Raw genomic sequence first — 16,819 nt, forward strand, 5'->3', positions numbered from 1 at the left:
AACAGTGTCCCACTTAGATGCACCTTCTCCAGTTTCTCTGCCTCTGCGCTAGCCAAAACTACTCTTATCATCACACAGCTCTCATATACAGCGTCATCCTAGCAACTTCTGCTTCCTACCGTTCTCCTTATAAATTCTTGTTTGCATGGCCAAAATAGTCTATTTGAGGCGGACCTCCGATTTTGCCACTTGCTGCTTAAATCGTTCTATGACTTCCCATTATGCGTAGAATTACCCAGACCATGACCTGGAGAAGATCTTACATGTTCTGGCCCCTGGCTTCCTCTTTGGCGAGTCCTCTGTCCCACTGAGCAGCACTTGAACTTGCATGTTCTGCCCCAGATTAGTTACAGGGCCAATAACTGGAGTTCAGTACCTCAGCATCACGAGCCTCCCTCTCCAAATGTACCTCAAATAAATACTTAATATGGGCTTATTTTTTAGTGTGTGATTTCTATGTGAATATCCCTTTGAATTAAGTCCCCTGCCTTTCCTTCATCTAGTGCTTGTTCAGCTACTCTTAAACGCATCTATAAAAATTCTGAAGATTCTTTTGCTTCCATTTCCCCACGGCTGGCTCATTCTACTGACCCATTGGAGTATCAGGTCAAATGTCACCTTAAATGGGCCTTGTCTGCCCACCCAGTCCAAAGTATCCCTCAACTCACTCCCTGTCCCAGTTTTGTATTTTTCAGGACATGTATTTCTAATCAAAATGATCTTTTTTTTATTTATACATTTTCCTATTATTCTTCACCCCTTCTAGAATTTATGTTCCATGAAAACAAGGACCTAGTCTTTCTTATAATCTACTGTGAGTAGAAACTATTTGTTAAATAATTTAATATATGTGCATCACTCTGACCATTGTTTTTAAAGACTGCCTTTCCCCTCTTTAATTTATACACCAATTGCTAAATGTTTTTTATGCCATTTGGTCAAGACAATAAATATATATTCCCCTCAAATCCATCATGATCTTGAAGATATATTCCTTTTCCTTGATTAAATTAAGCTGTGGGGATTTTTTTTTTTTTTTTAATAATTCTAGCAGCACCTTTGGCCTCTACCAAGAGCGTTTCCAGCTAAGGATTTTTTAAGCCTTAATCTTTACTGAAATTAGATGGTGGCAGTTGCTAAGCTGCCAGCTGTTAACATGATCTCTGCAGTAGGAATACAACATGAAACATGGATGCTGTGGTCTCTAAAAACTCGTAGTTAGCGCTCATACACGGGGACACAGACAGGTGTTGAACAGGCTGGCAATTGAAAACGACGTGGGCGGATTCCCAGACCAGATGCAGAGACCTCGTGGGACCTGAGCAACTTAAGTGAAGGTGCCCTGTCAAAGGTAGTGATGCCAAAACCTGGTTTAATGCTGTCATCAGATTAAAGTCTGTTTCTATCCCCCAGTTCTCAATAAATCCATTCTTTATGGAGTTAAGAGTGGATTGCGTTAAGTATACTGAATGTTTATTATTGCTATATCTTTCCACGGGAAGGATTTTCAATTGCAATACAGTACATTATATAAGCTTTATTCGGCAATATACAAGGAGGCTTATAAGTGAAAACAAATACTAGGTCAGACCACCTGTTTCTGTGTAATTCCCTGTCATGTGGTGATGAAGCAGAGTAGAGGCCGCAGAATACCTCCCTTGGGAGCCCAGGGAGCAGGGTAACCGCCCCCCCCACACCCCCCACCCCCGGATCCCATAGCTTCTCTTTCAGTGACGTATTTTAACTTAGTGCCAACTGATGGTGACACTTTTTTCAGACTCCAGCTTCTCCCGATTACCCTCAGTTTGGATATTGGCTAGAGAACCAGTAGGTATAAGGTGTTAACGCATTCACTAGAACATATCCTGCAGGTTCATTGTAGACTTTGTCTCAGGAATGTGCTTTAATATGACCTTGCAAAAGAGATGGGGAATGTGAAAGCTCTTGGGGATACTAAAGAACTCCAGTGAAGTGTAAAATGCAGCATCATTTTATGGAACTAGAACCAGGAGGCAGGGAGTTAAAAGGACGGTATTCGTAGTCCGTTGTTCCTGGAACCAGTGTATTCAAAAGCCAATCTGTACTTTTTTTCAGTTGTCTCCTGGGTTGGGTTTCCTAATTCTTAGTGATAGCTTTGTTAGTCGTTGGTGTTTTGTTACTCTTCCATCTGTACTCTTTGTTAAAACCCACTGCCTGGTAATCCATGACAGATTCAGAGTCTGGTGAGTGACTTTTGAGATAGTGAAGCATTAAGTAAAATGTTAAAAGACATACAAAATAAAACACATGTTTAATACTTTATCATTTAAATCACCATGGCTTTAGAAAGTAGGTGATTCCTTTGAGGGTGAAGGGTTTTTTGTCTGTTGTTTGTTTGTGTTGTGCTTTTTTATTATTTCTAAAGATCTTGAATTTGGTACTTAAAATTTTATGTATCCGTCATGTTAAATAATCGTTTAAAGTGAGCTAGAAATATAAGTGCTTAAAGCATAAAATAGGAACTGGACCTGTATCAAGTTATATTAAAGAAAGAAACAACACTGATGTTAGGCATTTTACATTGCGTGTGAAAAAACAAGCCTTTTGATGGGTAATTTTGAAAAACTAGATCTTAAATGGCAAACAAATTTTTAGCATTTTAGGTGGGTTACACATATCATATCTGGGTTCTGTAGTGCACGACCACATGAACGTAATTAATATAGAGATCTTTAGAGATGAATGCTTTTAAAAAGCATTTCAAAAACCTACATTGAAATGTATAATCAAGATCATATCCATTAGAAATAAAGGGGATCATATCTAAAACCACATTCAGAGGCATCTCCACGTTCTCTTTCTTAGGTTCTTGTTCATTTAAGTATTCATTCTACAAGTCTGTGATCTTGATGGGAAAGAAACAACCCAGGGAAGGGGTGGGGTGCAGGGAGAACCAAGTGAGTTTGGGACCTGGAAGCCAAGAGAGGAAAGCCAAAGCCCTCAAGTCATTCACAGCAGAGAAGCATATGGTCCTCAAAATCAAAATCGGCCAGACACCTTCACTCTGTTACAGCAATAAGGCCCATCTCCAACCCCAATGCAATGATTCTTGAAAATCGCAAAGGAGGAGAGAGAGGAAGGTGGTCTCCTGACGGTGGGGTGTGGTTTGTTGGGGACTCCTGCGCCACAGGCCAACAGGGGCCAGGAGCCCTACATCCGTTGTCTCTGATTCTCTCAGAGCTCTAGAGGGCCATCATCCTTGTCTCCTTTGACAGGAAATCGACTGAGGTATGTAAGAGTTAAGGTGACTTCCCCAAGGTCATATCCAAGATGAGTGGGAAAGAGTAAGTGAGGGCAAATGAGAGTGAGACTTCTGTTTTTTCTCAATGGCAGACTATTAAACCTGGCTTTATCCCCCTTTCCTGCTGTTTGAAATACCTTGATATGATTATCTTCAGAGAGCCCTTTTCTGGCCCAATTATCAAAAATACACCCCCTTTAATATCATTCTCTTTACGGTTTTATTTTTCTTCAAAAATGATTCACACTCAAAGTTGTTGACGATACTTCTTTATTTGTAGAGTCTTCTCCATTCTCTTTGAGACTGATTTTATTTTTCTAATTATTTTTTTCTGATTCTGATGCTGAAGACATTGTTATAATGCTCCCGACCTAGAAATACTCATTGTAGATATTTGTCGAGTGAATAAATGGAGGGGGAAATACCACAAGAACAGGAAAATATATCAAAATTATAAATGCATGTGGAACTAAAGGCAGTTATTTCCTGTTCTGACTAGTAAGCCAAGAGAGACTAATTCCCAGATCTGTGCAAGGTATCAAAGAATGACCAAATATATCTTTCTAAAAGACCAGATTACATTCATGCTACTCTTCAAACTCTTTTGCCAGTAAATAATTTTGTACAACTTATAGGTCATTGTAAACTTTTTTTTTTTTTTTTTTTTTTAAGAGAGAGCTGGGGGCAGGGCAGGGGAATAGGGAAGACAGGGAGAAGGAGGAGAGTTTTTTTAAAGATTTTATTTATTTATTTGACTGAGACAGCACACAAGCAGGGGGAGCAGCAGGCAGAGGGAGAAGCAGACTGTCCACTGAGCAGGGACCCCGATGTGGAGCTCAGTCCCAGGAGCCTGGGACCATGACCTGAGCCGAAGGCAGACACTTAAGCAACTGAGCCACCCAGGCACCCCGGGAGGAGAGCTTCTTAAGCAGGGTCCATGCCCGGCGCAAAGCCCTATGTAGCGCTTGATCTCACGACCCTGAGATCATGACCTGAGCGGAAATCAAGAGCCAGTTGCTTTAACTGAGCCAACCAGGTGCCCCAGGTCACCGTAAACTTTTCATCATAAATTTAGTTACAATGGATGCAGTTTTTAAAATAAAACCATTAAGCAATTGTAAGCATGTCAAAGAGGATCTAAGTGCCGCTGTGATTCTATGGCTACCTGTAACCATTGAAAATTGTGTTTTATTAGCTTTTTCTCCTTGAATTCTTATTTCCCTGGGTCTTCCCCCAACAGAATTTTACTCTTAGGAAGTAAGTATTGTGTGTCAGAATCCTCCTTCACCACCCTATCACGCTTCTCTGAAAGTAAAAAGAAGTATGCAAAGTTGGAACTTAAAAAAAAAAAAAAAACTCCCATGAAGTCCTAACCTTCCTTAGAATGTGACCTTAGTTGGAAAAAGTGTCCTAATTAGGATGTGGTCTTACTGGAAAAAGGTGAGTCCCTAATTCAGCATGACTGGTGTCCTTTTAAAGAAGAGGGTTTTGAGAGCAGTCAGGCACCCAGGGAGAACGCCATGGGAGGATGAAGGCAGAAACCGAGATGATCCTTCTACAAGCCACAACATGCCAAACATTGACAGACGTGATGGGAGAGACCAGGGATAGAGTCCCCGTCACAGCCCTCAGAAGGAACCAACCTCGATTTTAAAATTCAAGCCTCCAAAACAGGGAGACAATAAACTTCTGTTTATGCCACATAAATAAGCAAACTTAAGCAGAAAACAAACCTATCTAACAGACAAAAAATAACATAGGAAAGACAGAAAACCCCTTTCCCTAAAAACAGCTGCTTCTTTACTTATTCTTTTGCTGAACACCCAGACTTATTTCCCCTTCTCCCTCTGTTTGAAGAAACCAAGTTAGTTAAACTACCTCACTTGAATAAAAATAAGACCGAAGGAAAAGGAGAAAACAAACTTTTGTAAACAAAGGCTTTAAGTATTAAAAATTATATTTATGTACGTTTGCAATCATAACTAGCAGACAACTAATAAAAGTAGATATGTGACAAAACTTGAAGAACCATTATTAAACATAAAAAAGTGAAATTTTATTGGAAATGCCCATCTTCATGGACTGGTGGCTTCCCTGCCCAATCTTCCTGTAAATGAGCAATTTTTCTAAAATGAGAAAGAGTTTCAGATTGATTCCTTGTGTACAGCATTATTTAGAGATGTAAGCATGGAGAACCCTGGCCCACCTAAGTACGTCGGTGGGAATAGTTTTGTCACAGAAGCACTCATTTTCTCAACTGGGTTTTCAGTTGTATGTTTAAGTTCCTGAGTTAGATGCCCCAAACACATAGCATTGGAGCATTTAAAATATTTTTACTATTCTATCATCTTATAACTAAATTAGTTCCTTCTGTAATTTCGCCAAAAGCAAATAAAATGTAAAAACCACCTAATATTCAAACACTTTGTTTTGCCTCTGAATGTAGAGAACCCTATCGTTGCCACTGGAAGAATTCCTACCCAAACCTCACTACATAAATGCCTGCTAGAAAATCGAAGCTGGGTTAGAGAGAGCTGTTCATTTCGACTTTCTCTTCAGCTTGAGACTGAAGGGGTAAATCCCGTCAAGTTCTCTAGTGGGAGACGAAGGGGAAGCAATGAGAATTTCCTGTCATTCAGCAAAATCAGACCTGGAAAGATCCCTGTTATTTAAGGATAGAGAAGAGTGAGGTGGTATGGGGAGGGAGGGGAATAATGGAGACCTGTGAAGGGATTCTGTAATATTAATACTGATTTTGCTTAATGTGTAAGAAACATGGACTCCATTGAAAAGTATATGGAAATGAGAGCTGCCTGAAATTAACAGAAGAGAGCTGACAGAAATAAGGAAGTAAAACAAAAAAAAAATTGATGTCCATATTTTAGGCAATAATGTACAGAATGAACACTATACAGAATAAACTATAAAAATTATAAATTATAACAAAATGTGAAACTAAATTCCAGGTTTTTGTCAAAGTTAATGAATGGAGTGATTAAAAACGGGCCATACTCCTCAGGGTATATAAGAAACAGTCAAAAATGATTTTTGAAAATAGAGATAATAGGAGGTTAGCTCTGTCCTTGAAAAGTTTTAAAGTAACTGAAAGAGAATAAAAATGGGATGTTGAGGAAACTTTAGTAAACCTAAAACATTTTTGAACACTGCATTGAAAACTAATGATGTACTCTATGGTGGATAACTGAACATAATAAAAATTTTTTTAAAAACCTAAAGCAGAAGACACCTATTCTTACTATACATGTATTAAATGTACACATTAAGAGTCTAGTTCTCAGAATGGGATTAAACAACAACAATCCATTTGTTTGGTGATCTTAAGAGCTACACCACAAATGGCAAGAATATGGAGAGAAAGTAGCATGACAGTACTCAGACCAAGGAAAATTTAAGAGCAGTATTAAACACATCAAAGGATGATAATTTTACATTCATTGAAAATGTAATCAATAATTATAAAACAAATGATGGTGATTTATTGAATATGTATCTGAGAGAAGAAAATAAAGGGATAATGCCTCAAATTACTTGCTGTTCAATTCACTTTCCTTTCTCTCCCATACCCGTCATAGTCTTAATAGTCTTTGATTATAGTTTCTTAGAGATAACTATATATCTTACAGCTATCTTAAATAATAACTGCCAGAAAATAAGAGGTAATTGGCTTATTTGGAAAAGCAATATAAGTTTCAGAATGTGAATTATAAAATAATATGGTATATTAGAAGGAATGTATCTAACTAGATTTGTGGACACTTGTGTTTCTAGCCTTACGATAATGATTTCCTCCTAGGTGACTTTGGGAAAGTCACTTTCCTCATCTGTGAACTCTGGAGTTGAGATCATGATCTCAAGGGCCCAGCACCCTGATCCCTTAATAGCACTGTGTTCTAGAGAATAATCTCTTCTTTTCATTGAAGCTTAACTCTGAGTTTAACTATTTGTGATTTAGTGAGACTTGAGTCCCCTAGCTATCGTAGTCTCCAGTTTCCAAATGTGTTTTCTTAAGATCCTTACCACACAAAATCTATAATTCTATCGAACGTAACAATATTTCATTTGTTAATTTTTACTGATTAAATAAATACCTTGTAGAGTGTTAAGATAGTACTATCAGAAAGTAAACCCATACTGTTATGGAATCCATTCCTATCTCTACAATTACATAATATGTATCTTGTGTGTGTGTGTGTGTGTGTGTGTGTATGCGTGTGTGTGTGTGTATACACATATATATATATACATACAAGTATATATATGATATATATCCTATAATTTCATTCATGTAAATGAATGAAATTATATTATTAAGTTCCATTACAATTCCAAAGTTGCTTATTACTTTTCCTGTTCAGTTTTCAATTTGCAATTCTTTCTAATAATTTGGCTTTACCTTTCTCTCGAAATAAAAACATATAAAATACAGCAAGAGCTCACTTAAGTGAATCAGATGTTTTTGAGAAAGTAGGACTTTCTTTTTAATATAATCACTCCATAATCACTTTGTTTATTTGTTTTTATTTTTTTATTTATTTCATTTTTTGATTTGTTATTTCATTTTTTTAAATATCTTAGCATTTTAATGGGTTTCTTATGACTGTGATCGCATCACAGCTACCAGTATACCTGAAAGAATAAGAGTTGGTTCCTCCACGGCTCTTAAATCTGGGTGCATCACACAAAGGATGCTTAAGACAACCTAGTTAGAAAAAGGAATGAATTTAGCCTCATGCTTATCGTTTCTTGAACATTTTAATTGATGTGTTTGACATTTTTTTAAAAAATCAAATATTATTTGTAAGTGGAGGAAGTTTCGTTAAAGAATACAAGTTGGGTAATTTGGACTGCTGGACTCTTAGTATATTTTTTAAACAAGGTAAGTATGTGATCTGTACTGTCAAATAGATTTTTGAATGTGGCTGAGTATTTTATTGAATTGAAATAAGTTTAATTTAATGGAGGAATTAAAAGGCAGGGGCTATATGCCAGACACCGTGGGAGCCGGTGAGTCAAAAACAAAGAACACATACTAGTAAATGCACTTAAAGACGATGTAAAGGGGACACGTTTGTAAGGGTCCTGGAAGGAGGAGTAGGGCTTACTAGATTAGGAAATATGAATCATGCCATTTTAAAGGTGAAGGTGATATATTCCTGCTTGGGAGTTAGGTGGAAAAATGAATAAAAATGGGCAAGTCTTGTTGGAGAACCTGTCTGGAGTACCAAACACAGAGGTAGCTATAAATTCCAACTACTGTGTGCGGGAGATTTTTGCAAGCCATGCAGGGAAGGCAGACCTTTCTGTGTTAGTCATCTCTCTCCCAGCAGATTCCAGATTGTTCGTGTGGTGACGTGTCAAGAGACTTTCTTTCAGCCAGGTTTTTAAGATTCTTTCAAAAGAAAGAACAGAACAAGAAACTTATGGATTACTGGCTCAGTATATTTTTCTCTTCTGTTAATAATTGGTCACAAAAGTATTACTTGGTAATCTCCTGGAGTCTACTAATTATATTTTAACTACTAATGGAGTCTACTAATTATATTTTAATAAGACAAATCTGAACATATTTTGGTTTCATATACTCACCCCATCATAAATTTTTTTTTTCCTGGAATGTAGTGAAATGTGAAAATGTGTAGTTTTTCTCATACATGTGAAAGTTAGACCTGTTACTAAGAATCTCCATAAAAAAGGAAAAAGGAAATGGAAAGATTAGCCAAAGGATTTGAATTGGTGATCTTGGCTTGTCCTAAGGTAATGCTAAGAATTCGCTTGTGGAAAACACCTAGAAATGCTGGGTATGGTACAATACACATCTTTTTATTTTTGTTAAAGATTTTATCCATTTATTTGACAGAGATCACAAGTAGGTAGAGAGGCAGGCGGGGGAGGGGTGGCAGGCATGGGGTGGGGCGGGGGTGGGGGAGGAAGGCTCCCCGCTGAGTGGAGAGCCCCATGTGGGGCTGGAGATCACAACCAGAGCCAAGGGCAGAGGCTGACCCCCCAGGCGCCCTACACATCTTTTTAAATGCATAGCTGTACTGCAAGGAGTCAAACCTTAGGGACCAAATAGTGAAGCTTGTGCATTGAGACTGTAGCTGTATTCGGGCTGAAGTGTGGGGACAAGGTGTTGATGTTGCTGTGTAGGGATTTTATTGTTCACTCAGAGAAGGAAAACATACCCAGAGGCATTGTCAAAGTGGGGGTTTGGATAAGAGGTCTTCTCATAAAGGACTTAGAAGAGCTAGATCTCCGTGAAATGTGGACTAGAAGAAAACCTGCCTCCAGGCTTGTAAATCTATATTCGTCCTTAGGCTCTGAATATGGAGTAAAAATGACTCCTGAGAGTTTGTAACTATTAACCTATACTCAGAGAATGTTGAAGTTCTAATTTACTTTATACTAATATAAGGGGAACACCCAAGTTAAGAAATTAACATAAAAAGTACTTCTGAATTGATGATGTGTCTGAGGCATCTGGCATTTAAAAAAAAATTGTTTTTGGAGATATGAACCTTGAACACGGGTTTTGTAAAATATCCACAGATGTACCAGTGCCGGATACGAGTTCATATTAAAAATTACAAAACAAAGAATTATTTGCACACCCCAGAATTTCAGTAATAATTGTCATATATATAAACTATTAAATAATTTTATTTACAGTGATGAAATTTATAAATTGATTCAAAAGTACAAGAAAAGAACAAAACAAAGAACATAACACTATGAAAAATGAACAAGCCAATTTGGAATGGCACTATGTAGAGCTACTAGTAAAGATTTAAAACAGTCATTGAAGTTACACCCTTATTGGACAGGTTAGATAATAGGTTAGACACATTTAAAGAGAAAATTAGTGATGTAATTAATGATGGAATATTATAATTTTAAGAAATTATTCCATAATCTGCATAGAGAAATAAAGAAGCATAAAATATGCAGAAAGCTTAAAAGATAGGGAGGAATGGATCAGAAGTTTCAAGATACATCTGATAGAATTTGAAGAAAGGATAAAGGGATAGAAGGTAGAGTCAACATTGGGAAAGATAATGAACAAGATTATTAAACTGATAAAAGTCATGAATTCTCAGATACAAGAAATACTACAACTATCAATCAGGATAAACATTAAAACTCCCCCAAATGTCACAGTAAAGCCACAGGATAACAGAGGTGCCTGATTGCCTTAGTCAGTGATTCTTGATCTTAGAGTTGAAAGTTCGAGCCCCACATCGGGGAGTAGAGTTTACTTAATTTTTTTAAATTAAAAATTAAAACACAGGATAGCAAAGATAAAGAGAACACTTAAGAGAAACCAGAGAGAGAAGGCAAATTAACTACAAGGGGACCACAGTTGGACTTTTATCAAAATTTTCAATATGGGTATATAAGCTCTCTGACAATTGAATGATATCTTCAAAGTGCTGAAGGATTACCAGCCTAGAATACTATATAACCAACCAGTCATTCATAAGGGAGAATTAGACTTACTTTAAAATAAACACTGACTTAAAAAGATTTTACTAAAGAAGGAAATTGAACTCAGTGATGGAGTGTGAATCAATAGACAGTAGTGGCCAAAAAAATGGGTAAAGACAAGGGCCACTATAAATATTAACTATATCAGATAACATATTTTAATCTTCCCTCTTACTAAATGTTAACACACTAAGTATTACTAAAACAAGGTAAAACTAACACAGTGAGCCCTGATTTTATTATAAGAGGGGAGGTAATGATAATAGAGCACTCAAAGTTCTCTGTATTCAGGAGGGATGAGTTAAAAACACAATAGGATTTGAGAGAACAATCACCAAAAGAAAATAAAGACAGAATGTGTAGTTTCCTCGCTATCAGAGGAAAGGGATTTTGTTAATGTTTAATAGAGACAGGGAATAAGAGAAAAGTAAACATGTTAATGAGCACAGTTAGGTAACAGAAATAATTCCAGATATATTACAGAATATAAAAATATAAATGATCTTGACTTGCCTATTAAAAGATTAGATTTTTGGGGGCGCCTGGGTGGCTCAGTGGATTAAGCCTCTGCCTTCAGCTCGGGTCATGATCCCAGGGTCCTGGGATCGAGCCCCGCATCGGGCTCTCTGCTCGGCGGGGAGCCTGCTTCCCCCTCTCTCTCTGCCTACTTGTGATCTCTCTCTCTGTGTCAAATAAATAAATAAAATCTTTAAAAAAAAAATTAGATTTTTGGAGATTTAAAAAATCCGACTATATATTAATAGAAATTTAAAATAGAACACAGTGTAAATGAGAATAAAAGATGAAAACATTTTCAGGCACATACTAACCAAAAGAAATGTTGTATAGCTTGGTGAATATCTAACAAATAAACTTCAAGGCAAAAAAAACCTTTCAGAGATTAAAAAAAAACCTACATAAGAATAAACGAAACTGTTTGCCAGCAACAGGGAACAGACATAGAAGGTATAACAGAGGCATATATGTATAAGATTGTGTCTTCGAAAGATATAAAGCAACATTCAAGGGAATCATGTGAAGAATTCACAGACAGCACTGATAGGAAATTTTAACATACCTCTCAATAATTGACACATTGGAAGAAATATTGGAAAACTGTAGAATATTTTTCTACTCAATTAGTAAATTTGATGTAATGGACATAATCGCTGAAAAATAATTGTAAAAATGCATTCTTTTTAAGCATTCTTTTAACAACTGGCCATGCCCGAGGCAACAGAAGAGGTCTCAAAAAAGACCAAAATTCTGAATCATTCTGGTCACAAATTATTTAAAACTCATTAAGAGGGACGCCTGGGTGGCTCAGTTGGTTAAGCAGCTGCCTTCTGCTCAGGTCATGATCCCAACATCCGGGGATTGAGTCCCACATCGGGCTCCTTGCTCGGCGGGGAGCCTGCTTCTCCCTCTGCTTCTGCCTGCCATTCTGTCAGCCTGTGCTCGCTCTCTCTCCCTCTCTCTCTCTCTCTCTGACAAATAAAATCTTAAAAAAAAAAAACTCATTAAGAAAAATGTAACTGTAGATCCAAATTTAAAAGCACACTTATGTGCTCATGGGTAGAAAAGAACTAATGAACATGAGAAATATTTAGAACCGAATTAATGAAAATGCTATATATAATTTGTGAGATGAAATGAGGGTAAATTTAGAATAAACCTAAATATACAGGCATTTAGGTTTATTGAACCTATATAATGAATAACAACTGAAAATGAATAAGTAGATGAATTTAAATATTCAGGAAAAAATAGTTAACCACCCCCAAAAAAGAAGAGAGAAATAAAGATTGCAGAAAATAAATAGAAAGCAGAATAACAAAATGCAAAGATACTCTTTGCAAGCACTCAAAAAAGGAAATCCTTAGTGAAACTGATTGTGGTAAAAGGATTTGAATGACTGATACATTAGAAAAGGAGCAAACTTGTCTAATAAACCCACAGGAAAAGAAATCCCAAGGGGCTAATAAAACTATGAGGAAATGCTCAGCTCTATTAGTAATGACAATTGTAAATTCAGGTGACATAGATATCCCTAGTGAGATACCACTTCCCATTCGTCTAAAGTGGTAAAATATAAAAAGACACAAAATACCGAGTTGGGCAAAGATGTGTTGTTTCAGGTGCTCTCACGTAGCACTGGTGCATTTTTGAATTAGAAGTTAGTTTTGCAATACCTGGTGAGGATGAAGGTACACAGGCTCTAGGACCTAGCAATTCCACTCCTTGGTGTAGCCCTTCAAATAGTTCAGTAGTTCTCACATGTGTGCAAGAACGACCATTGGACATTATTCTTAATGGCAACAAGTGTAAGAAGCTGAAGTCCATCTCTAGAACATTGGGTAAACTGTAGCAATTCACTTCACAGCGTTATGTATCAAAATGGTTAAGGGGCACCTGGGTGGCTCAGTCTGTTAAATGTCTGCCTTTGGCTCAGGTCATGATCCCAGGGTCCTGGGACTGAGTTCCCCATCAGCTCCCTGCTCAGAGGGGAGCCTGCTTCTTCTGCCTGCTGCTCCCCTTGCCTGTGCTCACTCACTCACTCACTATTGCTCTCTCTGACAAATAAATAAAATCTTAAAACAACAACAACAACAACAAAAATCGATGGTTAAATACATTGAACTTTGGAGGGGAAAAAGTTGCAGAAGAAATGTTTGATTCATTCATACAAAGTTCTCAAATGTGTGAAGAAACCCTTTATCAATTTACTTACATGGTAATTGTGATTTATAATGCATATATATATATATATATTTGGTCTTTATCCCCTTCTAACACAGAACCCTGTACTTTCCCAGGGAGTGATGAAGGTGTCTTTTGTTAAGTTAATGGTTACTTGTAGAACCCACCCAAGGATGGGCAGGGCTTGCCTATAGGACCCTGTGACTAGAGAGTTGGAACTTTCACTCCCACATACCCCACACCCTCCCAGACCTGGGGGAGGGAAGAGGGGTGGGACATTGAATAAATCTCTAAGGGCCGGTGATTTAATCAGTCATGCCACTATAATGAAGCTGGTATAAAAACCCGAAAGAAGGGGATTGGGAGAGTTTCCAGGTTGCTGAACAGATGATTTAGGGAGGAGGTTGTGGGAACTCATCTTCTGTAGCCCGTCAGAAATACAGGTAATAATTTGGACTAGCATCTGAAGTACAAGGAAAGGGTGGAGAGGAACCTCCAATCTATAGATTAGAGGCTGGGGTTATGACTGGCATCTGAAGGGAGGTTGGGAGGGGACAATCTTGTAGGACTAAACCCTTAACCTATGGAATTCTATTCTGTGCGCTCTCTTGGTATAGAGTTAGAACTGAGTGTATTGTGGGACACGCTGCAGGCGTCCAGAGCATTGTTTGTTACTGGTGTGGAAACCACCCTGCCTACATACCCAACAGGTTAGAATCGGGTCTAGGAACCTAAAATATTATACGTAATAAAACTTTTAAAACATGCATGGGAATAATAAGCACAAAAGTCAACATGGTAATTACGTCTGTGAAGAGAGAAAAGAAAATGTGTTTGAGTAGATAAAACTATACAAAAAAAATCCTAAAGCATATATATACAAGAAGTTATGATTCAGGGGCACCTGGATGGTTCAATTGGTTAAGCATCCAACTCTTGGTTTCAGCTCAGGTTATGATCTCAGAGCCGTGAGATCAAGCCCTATGTCTGGCTCCACGTTGTGTGGAGTTTGCTTAAGATTCTCTGCCTCTGCCCCTCCTCCCCACACATGCATTCTCTCTCTCAAATCTTTAAAAAAGAAAAAAGTCATGACTAAACAAAGCTGAATGATGAGTATAGACATGTTAGTATATCGTTGCACTTTGGTTCATGCTTGAAATATTTTACATTTTTAGGATAATACATTAAATCACTTTATGGAAGAATAGTGGAACTTGGGACTAAGTTACTGCCCTTAAGTAAGAGAACAAGCTTCTTTTTAGAACAAATAATGGAAGTGTCATTGTTTACTATCCACACCACTTCCAATCTCCCCAAATCCCCCACAATCATACTTTCTTGCACAAGGAAACTGCAGCCACCTTTAGTTACAGACCCCTATAGGAGCCACCACCAGGTTTCATCAGTAAGCCTTGGGCATAGGCAGGTGAAAAAGTAAATTCATCAATAGTCTATGAGGGGAAGGAAAGGAGAACTCCAGAGTACAAGAACCACAGGTGTTTTGGGGTTTTTGCCTCAGTATTCCCAAACAAGTTTTTATGTATTTTTTTTTTTCAAAATGGAAATAGCCGTACTCCTTTTTCCTCATTAAGATATAACTCAGGGGCACCTGGCTGGCTCAGTCAGTTGAGCATGCGACTCTTAATGTTGGAGTTGTGAGCTTGAGCCCCATATTCAATGTAGAGATTAATCTACTCTGTAGAGAAACTCAAACACTAAAATATAATTAAATCACCCACAATGGCACCTTCTCATAATTACTACAGATATTTTCGTCTGTATCCTATTCATATGTATAGTGTTTACCCAAAAGAGCACACGCTACATTTTTGTTTTTCACCTACTTTTTATGTTGTGATGTAATCTTAGAAATAGTTCCGTGTCTTGGGGGAAAAAAATAATCTGTCATACGTGTTTTAATGGCTGAATAGCATTCGACTGTGTGGTCATGCCACAGTGTCTTTAACCAAGCCACTGTTGGTTTTTCCAGTTTTTGCTTATATTCAATACTGCAGTGAACACACTGCATATGCGTCTTTGAATCCTTGTCCACTTGTTTATTTGGAATAAGTTCTTAGAAGGACCTATGCTGGATCAGGGGGATTGCGTAATACACGGTGAGGCTTACCGATTGTTAAGTTTCCAGCAGTCTGGAGACTCAGGCAGGAGCTGGTGGTGGAGTCCGAAAGCAGAATCGCCCCTCTCTACGTAACCTCATTTGTTGCTCTTACCTGTCCCCTCCATACCGATAGATACTCATTCTGTGTTGAATAGATATTTTGCCTACATCTTCTCTTAGTTTCTGGCTTTGTCTTTTTACTTTCTTCATGGTATCTTTTAATAAAAATTTCTTAATTTTACCATAGTCCATGTAATTTCTTTCTTTCATAATTAGCTCCCTTTTGAGTCCTCTTTAATCTTTGTCTCTTAAAAGCTATTTTTTTTAAAGATTTCTTATTTATTTATTTGACAGAGATCACAAGGAGGCAGAGAGGCAGGCGGAGAGAGAGAGGAGAAAGCAGGCTCCCCCCAGAGCAGAGAGGCTGATGTGGGGCTCGATCCCAGGACCGTGAGATCATGACCTGAGCCAAAAGCAGAGGCTTTAACCCACTGAGCCACCCAAGTGCCCCTTAAAAGCTATTTTTTATGTTTCCTTATTTTGATCTGTACTTAAAAGTGGAAAGGGAGCATAATTCACATTACCCAGAACTATTTTCCGTGGATCCTACGTTGTAAGATATTTTGCAGTTTCGGTATTAACGCACCAAACATTCTTATCTCCTGCTGGGAACAGCAGCTCCTCTCTCTATTTTGGGGGAACTTCTCAGAGCCCATCTGTTGTAGCATTTCGTATTCTTGGCCACAGATGTAAGCTCTTGACCCAAACTGGGCTAATGTTACTTTTACCCCTTTGCCACAGTGACTGGTGCAAATATGGCCTTAGGACTCGGGGTGGGACAGTCTGGGAGGTGACCAATAGCTGTTTGCAGCTGTGGTTCTAGGTCAGTCATACTGCAGCTCGTGAAAATGAAGCCAGTTCCAAAAGAGAAGTAGGATGGAGAGGCAGCAGATCTTGACAGTGTTATGTCACAGGCTGCCTAAAACTCACTCCACCTTGGACTTTCCTGTGGCTGTGGTGACATAGGCCAGGAAATTCTCAACTTTTATTAAAATCTGGTTTGTTTCGGTTTTTGTTTTTTGATTTAGTTAAAGGCTTAAAATAAGCCTGCTTTAAAATATAGTCCCATGGGGCACCTGAGTGGCTCAGTCGGTTAGGGGTTGGACTGTTGATTTCAGCTCAGGTTGTGATCTCAGGGTCTTGAGATCGAGCCCCCC

At 38.0% G+C, this 16,819-nt stretch overlaps 1 protein-coding gene across 21 annotated transcripts in view; it reads left to right on the forward strand.

Moving 5' to 3' along the window:
• Positions 1 to 16,819, forward strand: part of CADPS2 (calcium dependent secretion activator 2) — a 530,843-nt gene that overhangs the window by 357,689 nt on the left and 156,335 nt on the right. The gene's annotated exons all lie outside the window — the stretch shown is intronic.

The sequence above is a fragment of the Lontra canadensis genome, unplaced genomic scaffold (genome assembly GCF_010015895.1).
Source record: "Lontra canadensis isolate GAN:19392208 unplaced genomic scaffold, GSC_riverotter_1.0 scaffold2, whole genome shotgun sequence".
Taxonomy (NCBI): Eukaryota; Metazoa; Chordata; class Mammalia; order Carnivora; family Mustelidae; genus Lontra; species Lontra canadensis.